This window comes from Sus scrofa, chromosome 13, assembly GCF_054392235.1.
Source record: "Sus scrofa isolate SSC_HxYL_T2T_F1_AM1 chromosome 13, Sscrofa_HxYL_maternal_Yorkshire_Landrace_v2.0, whole genome shotgun sequence".
Lineage (NCBI taxonomy): Eukaryota > Metazoa > Chordata > Mammalia > Artiodactyla > Suidae > Sus > Sus scrofa.
This window is the reverse complement of record NC_139395.1, coordinates 146,647,468-146,664,189: the sequence shown is the minus strand read 5'-3', so window position 1 is coordinate 146,664,189 and position 16,722 is coordinate 146,647,468. Positions and strand designations below refer to the sequence as shown.

Genomic DNA, 16,722 nt, shown 5'->3' with positions numbered 1-16,722 from the left:
TATATGTGTGCCCATGAGCAATGTAAAGTCTTATCTTCTGTATTTAAAAAAAATATATAGTAATATAAAGAAATTTTATTGATTTTATATAGCTTTCTACCCCTTTTTGTTCGTTTGTTTTTGCTTTATGTGTCTTTCTGCTGTTTGTTTTTGCTTTTTAGAGCTGCACCCATGGCATATGGAAGTTCCCAGACTAGGGTCAAATGGGAGCTGTAGGTGCCGGCCTACACCACAGCCACAGCAACACCAGATCTGAGCCGCACCTGCAACCTACACCACAGCTCACGGCAATGCTGAATCTCTAATCCACTGAGCAAGGCCAGGGATCGAACCTGTACCCTCATGGATACTAGTTGGGTTTGGAAACTGCTGAGCTACAATGGGAACTCCTGCCCCTTTGCTTTTTTCACTCAGTGTAGGCTTTGGGGGAATCTGTCCATATTGAGACATAAAGATTTAGTTCATTCATTTTAACTGCTGCTAATTAATATATATCACTCTTATTTTATTCATTATTTCCTTGATGGAAATTTATTTGCTAATTTTTTAATTTGGAAATTTAGGATGTTTACTTCATTATTACAACAGTGCTGAGCTGTCTCCTTACCCACATAGAAGAATTTTTCTAGGGTTGATACCTCAGGAATTTGCTAGGTCATATCATGTGTGTATTTTTCACTTAAGATGAAAACTGCAAAGCCGTCCTCTAGAGGCTGTGCTAATTTATCCCCTGACATGCAGCGTATATGTTCCTATTCCCTCACATTCTCAAATAGATTAGTATTGGACCTTTGATTTTTTTCAAGGCATGAGGAATGAAATGGTATCATAATGCTTTAATTTGTTTTCCATGAGTTCTTAGGAAGCTGAGCATTTTTTCAGGTGTTCATTGGCCCTTTGCGTTTCCTCTTCTGCGATTACCTCTTCATATCTCTTACCCTGCTTTCGGTTGGGCTGAATGTCTTTTTTCTCACTGAGATGTAGAAAGAAGGTCTTTATATACTCTCAAAATACTTTTTGGCTGTTGTATTTTCAGTTTCTAATGTCACTTCCTCGTGACAAGATATTTTGATTTTGATAGAAACTAATCTATTAATTTTTAAACAGTTTCTCCTTTTTATGTCTTGTAAGCTTTCTCTTACCTGCTGTCATTGAGATACATACGTACGTCTGGGTCACTGTGCTGTACAGCAGAAATTGACACAATGCTATAAATCAACCTCTAAGGCATATGCAGGGTGGGTTCAACCCCTATCATCTCTTTGAATCTCCTCTTCATTTGAGCATCCACATAGCTTTGGATCTTGGTTTTAGGTTGACCATTTTAATTTATGGTGTTTTACCTAGTATTTCCATGTGTTTGGTGCAAGATGGGAACTTGACACATTCCTGAAGGACTTCGATACCTAGAAAAGATTGTGCCATTTGCAAATAAGCAGCATGTACCATTCTAGAGGGCCAGCACTGCCCTGCTCTCTCAATCTAGGTGCTCGGTCTTTATCTTGCCCCAACTTCCCCCAAGATTCTGCCTCTGATGTCTTTGAAGTGCACTCTGCCCCAGGGGGCGGGGTCCTTCCTGCAGCTGGTGAGGACCTGATGGCCCTGGAGCATTGCTGCTGGCAGTGTCCGCCTGTGCTCAGTGACAATACAAACCCCTGGGGCTTGACTCAGCCCACGAGACATCCGCATTGGCATCTGTTTCAAGTGCATGCAAGGCGCCCAACAATTTGGGCGAGTAATAGCATTGAATTTGGCAAAGTTAGAAGCTGTGTCACTGAAAATAGCTCCCGGAGGTAACTCGACTTCTGCTTTAATTAGCCACTTTGGCTGGCGAAATGAGCTAAAGTTACCACGATCCAAAATGGATTAAGTTAAAAGTGAAGTGGTTAGAAAGTTACAGATCCTTCTCTATGCCACTGAAGATGAGCTTTCCAAGTCTCATGTAAAGAGAAAGGGAATCATTTAAAAAACCATTAGAAAATATGTAACTGATATATTATTTCCTCAAAATGTTGAAGCACGTTTAAAAATGTAGAGCAATATGACATTACGGTTTTTGTAAAACACAAAGAGACAGAGTCAGTTATAAAGGAGGCATTTCCCAGGAAGAGAAACATCATCTTTGGTCAGGCTTCTCAGTGGCAACAATAGAAAGCTGTTTTGCTCATTTAAACCAAAAAGAGACTTTAGAGCTTAGAAAATAGTCCATGAGTTCCCACTGTGGCTCAGCGGTAACGAACCCAACTAGTATCCATGAGGATTCGGGTTCTAACCCTGGGTTAACGATCCAGCATTGCTGTGGCTGTGGCATAGGCTGGCAGCTGCAGCTCCTATTTCACCCCTAGCCTGGGAACCTCTATATGCTGTGAGTTTGGCCCTGAACAAGAAAAGAAAATATCTCAGAACAGAGAAGGCTAGCAGTGCTCAGTTTCATACCCGAACTGCAGCCCAGAACCAGACTGGGGAGGATGCTGTTGTCACATCTGCTGGGAAATACAAGGCATCAGCTGGAATCCCTTCCACCCCGGGATGCCAAGCGCTTGTTACTGTTGGCTCCACCACTCCTGCTGCTGTCCCCTCCCTCAGGACTGGCATCACAACCACAGATTCTGCCATCCCTGGAATGCTTTTTCTGTTGACCCTATTGTTTTTTAACATCAGATCCTGGCTCATATCTGGGGCAGTGGAATCTGATTGGCTGAGTCTAACCATGTACTCCTGTCCTTGTTACAAGGGAGGCTGGAAAAACACAAATCTAGCCTTCTTGGCTCCACGGTGGGAGGAGGGCTCTGCTTCCTATCATGACTCATAAGGTGGTAAATTCACAAGCATGGGGGAAGGGTTTCAGATGCTGGGCTGTCAAAACAACAGCGATTACCAGACAAATGTTCTCTACAATTAGTTCCTGCCTGGAAAATGACATTTTAAAAGAAAAATACCTGGAAAGCATGTGAAAAGTTGACCCAGGATGACTGATTTGTCAAAAGATCAAAGGAATGTTTACCAAAAAAGGTTGAGTGGAAAATAACAACATCAAAGCAGGAGGAAATACAACTCATAAAAAAAAAAAAATCCAGATCAAGAGTAGGCAAAGGACTTGAATAGACATTTCTCCAAAAAGATAGACAGGCGGTCAATAAGCACATGAAAATGTGGCCAATGTCATTAGCCACCAGGGAAATGAAAATCTAAACCACAATGAGATACCAGTTTGCACCCACTGGGATGGCTTTAATCAAAAAGACAGATCATAACAAGCGTTGGTGAGAATGTGAAGAAATTGGAACTCTTATACACCACTCTACCACATTACATAGGTGGGAATGTAAAACTGGAGTCATTTTGGAAAACAGTCTAGCAATTCCTCAAATGGTCAAATGCAGAGTTACCGCATGACCCAGCAATTCTATTCCTAGGTATACATCCAAGAGAAATGCAAATGTACATCCACAGGAAAACCCATGTATGAATGTTTAGAGCATCATTATTCATAAAAGGTAGAGGATAGAAAAAATCTGAATGTCTTTCCACTGCTGAATGAATAAGCAAAATAAAATATGTCTATAGAATGGAATGTTAGTCAAGCGTAAAAAGGAATGAAGTGCTGACAATGCTACAACATGAATGTACCTTAAAAACATTATGCTAAGTAGTTCCTGTCATGGCTCAGCGGTTAATGAACCCGACTAGCATCCATGAGGACGCAGGTTTGGCGGGTTAAGGATCCCGCATTGCTGTGAGCTGCGGCATAGGTCGCAGATGCAGCTCGGATTGCTGTGGCTGTGGTGTAGGTGAGCAGCTACAGCTCTGAGTGGACCCCTAGCCCAGGAACCTCCGTATGCCATGGGTGCGGTCCTAAAACACCAAAAAACAAACAAACAAACAAAAAACTTTATACTGAGAGAAGCCAGTCACAAAAGACCACACATGATATTATTCCAGCCCAGAATAGGCAAATCTACAATAGAGCTAGTAGATTGTGGTTGCTTAGGGCTGAAATTGGGGGTTAGAGCTTGGAAAGTGATAGCTTAAGTGTTCAAGTTTTTTTATGATGAAATTGTTCTAAAATTGTGGTGTTAGTTGCACATATCTGTAAATATACTAAAAACCATCAAGTCATACACTTTTAAGGAGTGAATTGTGTGGTAGGGGAATTATATCACAATAAAGCTGTTATTAAAGAAAAAGATTTGCTTATTATAGAGAAGGAGAAAGAAAGGGAAAAATGATAATTTACTTAGTGTTAACATTGGGGGATATTTCTTTTCCCTCTTTTTCTAGGCAAATTTTTTGTTTGTTTGTTTGTTTTGTTTTGTATTTTGTCCTTTTAGGGCCACACCCGTGGCATATGGAGGTTCCCAGGCTAGGGGTCCAATCGGAGCTGCAGTCACCGGCGTACGCCAAAGCCACAGCAACACGGGATCCGAGCCACGTCTGCAACCTACACCACAGCTCACGGCAACGCCGCATCGTTAACCCACTGAGCAAGGGCAGGGACCGAACCCGCAACCTCAAGGTTCCTAGTCGGATTTGTTAACCACCGCGCCACGACGGGAACTCCAAAGACATTGTTTTAAGAGAAGGAAATCCCATGCCCCCCTCCCTCAGGCCCTAAACTGGGTGCTCTCCTCCGTGATTCCCTGCTTTTTTCTTGGAGATGGCTTTGCCCTGTAACATGTGCAGTCAATACTAGTGTTTTTGTCTGTCTGGGCCCTGAGTTGATTGCTGTTTTGTACTATTCAAAATGACATGTTGGATTTTTTTCAATAACTATTTTTTAAATTGAAGTGTATATAATTTACAATGTCGTCTTAGCTTCAGGTGTACAGCAAAGTGATTCACTTATACATATATCCATTCTTTCTCCGATTCTTTTCATCATAGGTTATTACAAGACATTGAAGACAGTTGTGCTCTACAGTAGGTCCTTGTTGTTTGTCTATTTTATACAGAGTAGTGTGTAAATATTAATCCCAAGCTCCTAATTTATCCCCCCCTCATATCCCCTCTGGTGACCATACATAGAAAACAGACCTAGTGTATTTTTAAAGCATACATATATAAATAGCACAGGAGAAGAGGCAACAGCAACAGAATTTGGAAGCTGAGAAACTGCTAGACAAGTGGTAACTGACTCAGCAGATACATTAAAACTGAATACAAGCCAGTAAGGGGGAAAGTTGAGAAACAACCCAATTTGGGGAGTCTGTGTAGTACTTAGGAACACAGCACCTGGTTCTATAAACGAGAGCAAATTCGCTTTCAAAAGAGGAGGATTGGTGGCAAGTCAACTTAAAAAGCAGATAGATCCCAAGACCACCTCCCCCGACTCCAAGTAGACACATGTTCTGTGCCCCTTCTGAAGACTGCTGCTCTATCTCTGGAAAGGGTAACACAGGGGGTACTGGACTGGGCCTAGCTGATGGCAAGGGTGCCAAATTGAAAGTAGGAGGAGTATGTGAAAGTTTAGAGACACTTAGCTCCTAAAACATGGGCAGTTAGGTGAATACACTCCAGGCAGGAGGTTGATGAATTTTCTCCAGGACTGGCTGACAGAAAATCCCTAAAGATAATTATATCAGGAACTCTCCATGAAATGGCTGGGCCAGTTTAACTTACAGTGAGGACCATAGCCAACAAGCCACACATACACTCAGAACTCTGTATCAGCATTTTTCTGCTTCACCCTTAGATACGATCAACAGGCAAGGACTGTTTAATCTTCCCCATAGAGGGAATATTACTGAGCCACAAAGAAGAATGAAATAATGTCATTTGCAGCTACATGGGTGGACCTAGAGGTTATCATACTAAGCAAAGCTAAGTCAAAAAGAGGTAAACACCACATGGTATCACCTGTATGTGGAATCTAAAATATGGCGCAAATGAACTTATTTATGAAACAGAAACAGACTCACAAACATAGAGAACAGACTTGCAGACTTGTGGTTGCCATGGGTGTAGGGAAGGTATGGATTGGGAGTTTGGGATTAGGAGGTTCAAACTAGTATATATAGAATAGATAAACTACAAAGTCCTATGATATAGCATTGGCAACTATATTCAATATCTTGTAATGAAGCATAATGGAAAAGAAAAAAAATAACAAATTAATCGTCCCATTGAGAAGCATGGTATGTTTCACCTTAATGTATCCAGGATATTTACGACCCTTTGTGGGGTTTTATATCCTATTGATGGTGTGTACATTAATTATTAAGTTCATTTCTCCTATGTTTATTGTCAAATATGAAATGGACTTTTTCTCCAAGTATTTCCTAACTGATTGTTGGCTATGTATGTACCAAAGTTATTACTTTTTGTGCTTACTTTGTACCCACTACTTTATTGAACTTTCTTATTAATCCCCCAAATTTTCAGCTGCATCTTGGATTTTGTGGGTCAACAATTTCACCACATGAAAATTATGTTAACTTGTCTCCTTTTCCTTTTCTATAGCTACATTTCTTTTTTATGGTTTCATCTGCCTTGGCAGCCAGTTTTAAAAGAGTGCTGATTAACAGTGGTGATACTAGACATTCTTGTCTGTCCTTGATTAATAAGTTTGCTTCTAAGGGTCTTGCCATTAGGTATTGTCCTTAAGTTGGTTTAAGAAAGATATTCTTTATCATATAAAGGAAATGTTCTTTTTTGTTTCTTTTTCAGGAATTGATTGAATTTTATAAAATGTCTTAACAGTACTTGTTGATATGTGCATATAGTTTTTCCTTTGACTTATTGAGACACTACTGAATAAACAAAATTAGTGCCATTCCTTGAGTCAATCAGTTAGACATAGCAGCAGGAACACGAGAGGACATAGGCCTTCTGGGTGAATGGCCATCCTCAGCAGGCAGCTCCCTTGCAGGCACTCCCCCATACCCCCCTGCCTGGATACTTTCACCACCTCCAGTAGTCTCCAAAGTTCCCCCCAAGATGGGAGAGTCATTTTAATCTCTTGCCATTTAAAATGTGGCCCATGGACCAGAAGCTTCAGCATCACCAGGGAGCTTATTCAAAATGCAGAATCCCAGACCCCAGCCCAGACCTACTGAATCAGGAGGTGACATTTATTTAATGAGACCTCCCAGGAGATGTGTGTGACCATGAAAGTTTTAGGAACACTGTTCCCCATACAGCAGTGGCTTTTCCTACTTGTGATTTTGCTAATAGGATAGCCCTCTAGTTCCAGCCAAGAGCTGTTGAGAGAAGTTCTAGGGTATTCCTCCATGTAAATATAAGACACAGAGAGACAGAGGTAGACAGAGAACAGGCCTGGGATGAGCACACATGTGCATGAAACTTTTCAGTATCCCTGAGCAATCTGCACCCCTGTGAGAGCCAACCTTTCAGGTGCATGGGTCGGGAAAGGGAGCACCCCCTGAGGTAGTACGGGGAGGAGAGGGGAGGGGAGGAGAGGAAAGCTTTTCCTAGGAAGGCCACTTGATAGTTTGCTTTGACCAGCTGCAGATGGTAAATCCTAAAGGGCCTGAATCTTTGGGGGAGGGGATGCTGCCGGTTAATTATCTGCAGATTTGATGGTTAGCAGCTGCTGGAGAAAGGATTTCCTCTGGTTTTCTTGGGACACTGAATGTGGTTAAGAAGACGTAGGATTAAGACTGTGAGCATGAGCGCACGCACGTATGTGTGTTCTTTGGAAAGTGCCCCAGCCTCTCTACATTTGTTTCCTTGTTTGTAGGACAGAGACAGACATCCCTGCCTATAACCTGGGCATTGGGTGGTAGTGGTGGTGGGAGGGGGAAGAGGTTGGGTAGTGAAGACCAGTTAGAAAGTCCTGTGGATCACTGTGAGCTCCATAAAGGTGGTGGTCAATCAAAGGTGCCCTTGACATGAATCACAGCCACAAGATGCTGTCATCATCCTCTGACACAGACTTCCCATGCTTCTCCAGAAAATTGCAAATGGAACGAGGGAAAATGGAACTGGCAGAGCAGAGAGCACACCTGTCTTTTCAACTGACACTCCAGGTTCATATTAAAAAAAAAAAAAAACATGCTTCAGAACATCTTTTTGGAATATAGATTGGGTCAACTTCAAAGAAGCTTGCATATCAAAAGCATTTTGCTATTAAATTTTATAAGTGAGACTAGAAACAATCATTTAAGACAGTGCTAGAAAGAGTGACTTGATGGCACAGCTCTGAGGGTACCAGAGAATGGAAAGATCAAAGAGTGATTGATCAGATGCATTACAGACAGGGGAAGAACAGAGACATAGGAGAAACATTCCCGCTGAAGAATCTCAGACCTAGGAAAGAATCTTTGAAAAAGTAGATGAGGAAGGGAAAAATATGTATTGAGCCTCTGCCACTAGCCAGGCACTGTACTAGGGGCTCTATAGCAACACTGCTCTGACTTTAAAGTGCTCATGTATTAGTTACAGGACAGAGTTGAGCTTCAAATTCAGATCCGTTAGACTCTGGAAGTCACACCCAAATACACCACTCTCTCTTATGATCTCCCATAAAGCAGTGCTCTTCAAACTTCAATTATCAATCACTGATGATGTTGTTTAACTGCGGATTCTGATTCAGAACATCTGAATTCAGAAGCTTGGGACTCACCTCATCTGGGGTGAGTCCCAAGCTTCTGTAGTTCTAAAAAGTTCCCAGGTGATGCTGCTATTATTGATTCATGGATCACAGTTAAAAAGCAAGACCTTAGATGTAGTTTATTCTAATTATTTGCAACTGTAAATGCATATAAGCTTTACCCAGGGGTCCCCAGACCCAGGATATTTTGAGAAGTTCTCTAGTTCATTCTAATGTTCCACTAGAATTAAGAATTGCTGATCTATTCTGCTGGTTCTGAATCAAAGTGTGGGGATAGAGATGGTTTGCAGGTGGGGGGTAGGATATGACTTGGAACAGAATCGTCTATGGAGTTTTTTCAAAATGTTTATCTCTTTGTGGATATGTATAGTTTCCAAAACACACATGCCCTTCTGTTCTGAGATTCAAATGTGTTTCCTGAATGCACACCCTTCTGGCTACCTCCTCTTGATGATTTCAGGATACTGGAAGTCATAAATGAGGACCAACTGGCCCTGGAAGAATTAAACATAATTCAAGAAACAATTAAGAATATTTTAAAAATTGTAATCAGCATTCAGAGAGATCAAGAGAGTGCTGCATCCATAAGAATGAGGAACTTGATAATGAAATTCAAAATTCAATGGGGTAAGCTGAATAATATAATGGACAAGAGTGAAAACCAAACCAAATTGGAAATTTGAAAAGGAAATCTCCAGTTTACAGAGCAAAAGTACATAGAAAGAAAATAGAGAAAAGTCAAGAGACATGGAAGATAAATCAGAAGGTTCATAATCTGCCCAAGAACAGTTTTAATAGAAAAATATACATTTAAAAATACGGAGAAAAAGCATTTCCTGAACTGAAAAAAGTAGGAGTTTTCAGATTGAAACAGTCCACAGTATGTCAAGAAGTATTTATTAACCAAAGACCATGGTCTAGACATGTTCTGATGGAGTGGCAGACTCTAAGGATAAAAACAAAAAGTATAAAAGCTAGAGTTCCCATCATGGTGCCTCGGAAATGACTCCAACTAGGAACCATGAGGTTGCAGGTTCAATCACTGGCCTTGCTCAGTGGGTTAAGAATCCAGCATTGCTGTAAGTTGTGGTGTAGGTCACAGATGCAACTTGGATCTGGCATTGCTGTGGTTATGGCGTAGGTTGGCAGCTACAGGTCTGATTAGACCCCTAGCCTGGGAATCTCCATATGCCATGGGTGCTGCCCTAAAAAGACAAAAGAAAAAAGACAAAAAAGTATAAAAGCTTACAGAGCAAGGAAAAGTGGTACCCTGAAAAGTAACAGGACTGACATGAGATTTCTTCTCAATAGCTATACTGGATGCTAGAAGTCTATGATGCAATGTCCTCAAATTTCTGAGGAAAAATCATTTTTTAGTTTATAAAATAGAGTTTTACACCTAGCTAAACTGTCAACAAGAGGATGGCACACCATATAGTCTTTTTTAAGGTATGGAAGAAATTATAATGTTATCATATTTGTTTCCTATGCCTGCTGTAACAAATTACCACAAACTTGGTGGCTTAAAAAGACAGAAGTATATCCTTTCATCATCCTGGAGTACAGATGAAATGAGTATCATTGGACTGAGATCAAGTTGTTGGCAGGGCTGCACTCCCCTGGTTGTAGGAGAAAAGTTTCCTTGCCTCTTCCAACTTCTTTTTTTTTTTTTTTTTGTCTTTTTGTCTTTTTTTTTTTTTTTTTTAGGGCTGCACCTGTGGCATATGGAGGTTCCCAGGCCAGGGGTCGAATCAGAGCTGTAGCTGCTGCCCAGCAACAAACACCACAGCTCACAGCAACACTGGATCCTTAACCCACAGAGCGAGGCCAGGGATCGAACCCGAAATCTCATGGTTCCTAGTTGGATACCTTTCCACTGTGCCACAGTGGGAACTCCACCTCTTCCAGCTTCTGATGGTAGCTGGCACATCTTGGTTTGTGGCTGCATCACTCTAGCCTTTAAGATGAGCATCTTCTTCTCTCTCTCTTTCATCTTCATATCTACTTCTGCTCTAAGTATGTGTGAGAAATTTCCATCTGTTTGTCTTACAGGGACACCTAGGATTGCATTTAGGGCCCTTTGGATAATCTCCCCATCTCAAAATCCTTAACTTAGTTACATCTGCCAAGATCCCTATTTTGCCATGGAAGGTAACATTTACATTTCTGGGAAGTAGGATATACACATTTTTTGTAGCAGCCATATTTCAGCCTACCACAATTTACCAATCACACACCCTCAATGAAAACAAATTTTGAGGAAATATTCCAGCAAAACTGAAAAAGGAATTAAAACGAAGATTACATGAGAGCCAAGAAAAAGTGCAGCTGAAACTGATCCAGAAGATGTGAAGAAAGCTGAAAGGGAATGATGCATCTCTGCTAGATTCTTTGCTTCATAGAAAAGCCTCCTTAGAGTGTCCGAGGGTCCATGACGGTGAATACATTTTCTTCTCTGTAGATCCAGGCTTCAGTGAATAGGGTTGAGGCATCACAATGCTGTTTATTGACTTTCAGCCTTTAGAATGATCTTATGGACAAAATGTGGAACACTCTTATAGTTAAAGAACAGAGTACAAATGTTATAAACCTTGAAATTGTAAACATATATATAATTAAATACATCTGCATTAAAACTGAGCATTAGAGAGAGGTAGAAAAAAAGAGGTTCACTACTTTTCTCAACTTTCATAGGAAGGAGTTAATGAATGTTGCATTAAGTGAATAAGTCAATGCTGATTTTTAGGTAGATTACTGATAGTAATAAGAGTACCCACTGGAAGAACACAAAAGAGTAATATAATTAATCAAATTAGGAAGTTAAAACCATACAGAAATGGGGGATGGGGTAAATGTGCTGAACTCCTAATCCTGCATAGAGGAACAATCAAGAGATGCCATCTAAAGATAAGCCAAAGGAGTTCCCATCCTGGCTCAGCTGTAATGAACCTGACTAATATCCGTGAGGACATGGGTTCGATCCCTGGCCTTGTTCAGTGGTTAAGGATCCAGTGTTGTTGAGAGCTGCAGTGTAGGTCTCAGATGCAGCTAGGACCTCATGTTTCTGTGGCTGTGGTGTAGGCTGGCTGCTATAGCTCCTATTCAGCCCCTAGCCTGGGAACTTCCATATGCCACAGGAACCACCATAAAAGCAAAAAAAAAAAAAAAGATAAGCCAAAAAATCAAGATCAGGTTGTGCTTTTTAAAATTTTAATAGAAATTACCACAAGAAATAAAAATAGAAACTTTCATGAGAAGTTTCTTCTGGGGAGTGGTACTGTGTTTAGAAGAGAAGAGACTTTTACTTTTTGCTTTATTCTCTTTTGCTATTTTGAACACTTTACACAATGTACCGCCTTACACAAGCCAGAATGGCCATCATCAAAAAGTCTACAAACAATAAGTGCTGGAGAGGGTGTGGAGAAAAAGGAACCCTACTACACTGTTGGTGGAATTGTAAATTGGTGCAACCACTGTGGAAAACAGTATGGAAAGGCCTTAGGAAACTAAACATAGAACTACCATTTGACCCAGAAATCCCACTCCTGGGCATCTATCCAGAGAAAACCATGACTCGAAAAGACACATGTACTCCAATGTTCATTGCAGCACTATTTGCAACAGCCAAGACATGGAAACAACCTAAATGTCCATCAACAGAGGAGTGGATCAAGAAGATGTAGTGCATATACACAATGGAATATTACTCAGCCATTAAAAGAAACGAAGTCCTGGTGTTTTTAGCAACATGGATGGACCTAGAAATTATCATGCTAAGTGTAGTCAGTCAGACAATGAGACCCCAACATCAAATGCTATCACTGATATGTGGAATCTGAAAAAAGGACAGAATGAACTTCTTTGCAAAAGAGATACTGACTCACAGACTTTGAAAAACTTTTGGTTTCCAAAGGAGACAGTTCAGGGGGTGGGGGATGCATTGGGGTTGTGGGATAGAAATCCTATAAAATTGGATTGTGATGATCATTGTACAACTATAAATGCAATAAATTCACTGAAAAAAAAATCAGTGGGTGCAGTGCCTGGCATTTGGTATGTATTGAATAAATTGTGGATGTCATTACAGAGGGCATTGGATGGTGTGTGAGAGAGAATAAGCCAGGTCACCTATGAGGTCCTTCCACCCTAAGATTCCCAGGCCTTTGGAAGCAGTGACTGAACCTGGGTACTTAGCTCAGAGTCCTATCTGAAAGCCAGAGGATCCCAAGTCCTGAGTCTTCCCTTCCATTTCTACTATGGGGACCACAAGGTCAGGTCTAGGGTGGCCTCTTTCCCACTTTGCCAGCTGGAGGCTGAGGGATATCCAGATCACACTGAGAGTCAGAGGTCAAACAGAAGAGGCCATCTGCTAGGAGGGTGGCAACATGATGTGGGGTACCCCTCCCAAGAGTGTTGGGAGGCTTGGAAAATTACTGTATATTAAGACCTTTGATACTCTTGCGGCAAAGCACCCCCCCCCCAAGGGGCCAGCCATCATATAGCAGCTTTCCCATTGGGCCCCTGGAGATATACAGGCTTCCATCTCACCTGTGCCACTCCTGCCGTGCACCCAGCGTGCAGCATGGAAGGTGCCCTGGGCCGTGACTCGGCAGTGCATTCCCAGCCACGGGCGTCATGGCACCGCCCTGATGGATTCTCCAGCCCAGACATTCAGGCAGACGCTGTGTGCAGACGCCAAGCTCTCCCAGGGCCATGACCACGAGCCATTTATAAAAGCAGCTTCCACATAATCACGCCACTGTCCCTGCAAGGACATGACCTGCCACAGAGCCAGAAAGCTACACCCTGAACTTCAACCCCACAGCAAACGTCACAGACGAGGAGATGATGTGATAGCCTGTTTTCCTTCTAAAGCATGTAGCTGTGAGTAGTTGCTTTCCCACAGAGCCCTTCTCTTTCATACCAGAAAGCAATGATGTCCTCCTGATGGCAAAGCCCTTGGTGCCAGGACCACGTGCTCAGGTGGGGCCCAGCCCGCTCTCAGAAGGCTTGGGTTTGGTCATGCCTGGCAAGGGCAAGCCAAAAGCACATCACCACAGGGGGCTTCAGAGGGATCCAGGGAGCATGGATGTCCTCCTCTAAACCAATCAACTTATAAGCAAAAGCTTTTTAAGGAAGCCTCAACAGAATCCTGGTAACAGTGTCCCCTGACTTGCTGGGAGCCAGAGGTGGTTCAGCAGATGCCGGGAGAGCCTGATGACCACTTGGAAGGGGGAGGAGGTGGAAAGGTCCCCCCTCTTGTTGTAGCAAAGGATTGGAATGGCGGATGTTTTACAAATTTATTAAAGTGAAAGTACATTTTCAGAGAAAGAGAGAGAAAGCTCATGAGTGCACGGGTTAAAAAAAAAAGAGAGCTTGGCTCCCTCTGTACATGAGTGGAGACCCAATTTCTTCTACACCAGCCCCTTATGCCTTGCTAAGGGCTGAGTGTTGTTTGATCTTGTATGGGGCATATTTGATCTTCTGATTGGTCTCAGGCAGGATGCCTTATTTGCATGGGGAACAGGTTATGTAGAGGCAAGGTGAGGAATTGACCACATTCCTTCTCAGGTAGGGAGTAAGCAGCCCAGGCTGGTTAAGGTGAGGGAAGGGGCATTACAATGAGACAAGCCCAAAGGCTTTTGGATTTAATCTCCTTGAAGGGGACTTGAAGCCTATAACAGGAAGAAAAAAGCTAGGAGACTTTCTGGTTGTCCCTTTTTCTTTTCTTTCTTTCCTTCTTTCTTTCTTTCTTCCTTTTTCTTTCTTTCTTTTTTTTAAGGGCCACACCCATGGCATATGGAAGTTCCTGTAACTAGGGGTCAAATTGGAGCTGCAGCCGCAGCTACCAGCCTACATCACAGCCACAGCAACACGGGATTGAAGCTGTGTCTGCAACCTACACCACAGCTCATGGCAACCCCAGATCCTTAACCCACTGAGCGAGGCCAGGGATCAAACCTGCATCCTCATGGACATTAAGTCTGGTTCTTGACCAAGCCCCTGAGCCACAACAGGAACTCCCCCTCCCCCTCTTCTTGATTCTCCTTCAACACTGAATATTGCTTGGGCAGATCAAGTTGCAATTGGCCCGGTCCTCCCCACTCTGGCTGGAAGATCACTGATGCTCCCCTGGGGAGCTGCAACGTCCTGCTGAGAGGTCAGGGATGCAAGTCAACATGTCCAGGGAAGGCTCATGGTCCTGGAGACCAGATGCAGACTAAGCCATCTATGGGAGGAGCCAGCTGAGCCCTGGAGCAGCCAGGGGAGGAATGGTGTCCGCAGTAGAGAGGCAGCCTGCTGTCTTCTGGGCAGGTCAGGCCACATCCAGTGGTCAAGTAAGGCCCTAAGCATCACCACATAGGAGGGACAGTGAAACACTGGGCTGATGGTGAGGGCCATCTGAGGAAGGTAGAGGCTCCAGGGTGGAGGCGGGTGAGAAAAGACGTCAGTGCTGTCCTCCGGGCCTAGAAAAACACCCTGGAGAAGAGCCAGCTGCAGCATGCTCTGAGGCTCTGTGGGAGGGGTGGGGCGCTGGGTGGGGGAGAGTTACAAGCAACCAGAATACAGCTCACTATTACGTACTTTATTTTCCCAGGCTTATCAAGGATGCTGTACATGGCTTTGGAAGGTTATGATCAAGCTGTACCTAGAGATGCTCAACAGAATACAGAGCTTCTTGTCAAGGATGCGGTGGAAGAGATTCAAACACCATCGAATAGTGATTAGACCAAACATGCTCAACTGTCCCTTTTTAATCCTGAGACTCTCTGATTGTATCATTAAAACAGACCTTATGAAATGGGCACAACTCATGAAAATGGGACCCTCTTCTCCCCTCCCTCTGTGGGATAATAATGTTTAAAGACTCCTCTCCTCACCAAAGGGTCTTTCTTCCTTCCTTCCCTTTGTCATCCCTCCCACCCCGGGGCCTTGATTGTACAAAGCCACTCAGGACTGATGTTGCCTGTTCCAGGGTCCTTGTCAGCCTGAGCAAGGCCATGGGACAGCTGTTGGGCACGTGTCCCAAACTGGGGAGCCAGAAACAACATCTTTAATTGATTTCTCTGTAACAAGCCATGTCCCCTCTGACACCATACTCCTTTGAAGCCCTCCTTGTTTTGAAATATTTTCACATTCAGTTTCCTTTCCCATCTTAAAAAAATGAGAAAATAAAAATGTATTCATTGTCCATCCCAACATTACTCTTCCTTATCAGTTTCAGTTGGAATGTTCCATACCAGCCCCAGTTCTGTCTTACAGTGTCCTGGGAATCAGCACGCCTCTCCTCTTTTGATTCAGTAATCCGCATTTCCCAATAAAGTGGAGGCCTGAATGGAGATGGAAAAATGGAGAGTCAGAGCTCTCAAGCCCCGAGGAAGCAGTGAACTTGAGGGTGGGTCCAGGAGGTAAAGGAGCCAGTGTTGGCCATTCCAGGATTCTGCAAAGCAGGTCACTTTCATCTAGGCTTCGGAGGCAGGACTAACAAACGTCCTGATGGGATGGTGGGCGCTCTAAGGGATGTGCCTGCAATTCATACTCTTTTGATCCGCAGCAAACTGCCACCAGAGGCTCCAAGATTGTTGCTGCTGAAGTAATGGGGACCACAGCAAGGAGCCTGGGTGTGGCTGGAGGAGGAGTTGATGCCCACGGGGTGTGATTCCTCAGACAAAGGGGATGTGTGCCAGCCATGGGCTGAGCCCCAGAACCAGTGTGGGGGTATAGGGAAAGGGGATTTGGGGAAAGTATCTGATTCTAGCATTGGGCTGAAAACCCTGGGATTTGGCTACTTTGACCCATGGCGCACCACCAACACCACTGACCACTCTGCTACCACCTTATTTTGGGCCTTTACCTTTCTTCCCCTTGATTGAGAACACCCTCCTAATGGGTCTCCTTGCCTTCAGACTGGGCCCACTGCCCTCTCTGCAACCCCTTCAGCTCCCGATCCACTCTCTACACCTATCTGATCTGATCACGCCCAGGCTTCCAAGGTTCTGATGTGCCCCATCTCCTTCAAGGAGACTCAGGACACATTCTTTGCCTTTTTCGTTTGTGTTTTCTGTCTTTTTTTTTTTTTTTTTTTCTTTTACCACCACACCTGCGACATATGGAAGTTCCCAGATTGGGGTAGAATTGGAGCTATAGCC

At 43.3% G+C, this 16,722-nt stretch overlaps 1 long non-coding RNA gene across 1 annotated transcript in view; it reads left to right on the top strand.

Annotated features, from left to right (window-relative positions):
- Positions 1-15,772, top strand: part of LOC146397680 (uncharacterized) — a 48,063-nt gene extending 32,291 nt beyond the window's left edge. Inside the window, exon 2 of the long non-coding RNA XR_014824573.1 lies at positions 15,171-15,772. This is a non-coding gene — a long non-coding RNA (uncharacterized LOC146397680). The remainder of the gene's footprint in view (positions 1-15,170) is intronic.
- Positions 15,773-16,722: the final 950 nt, after the last annotated feature.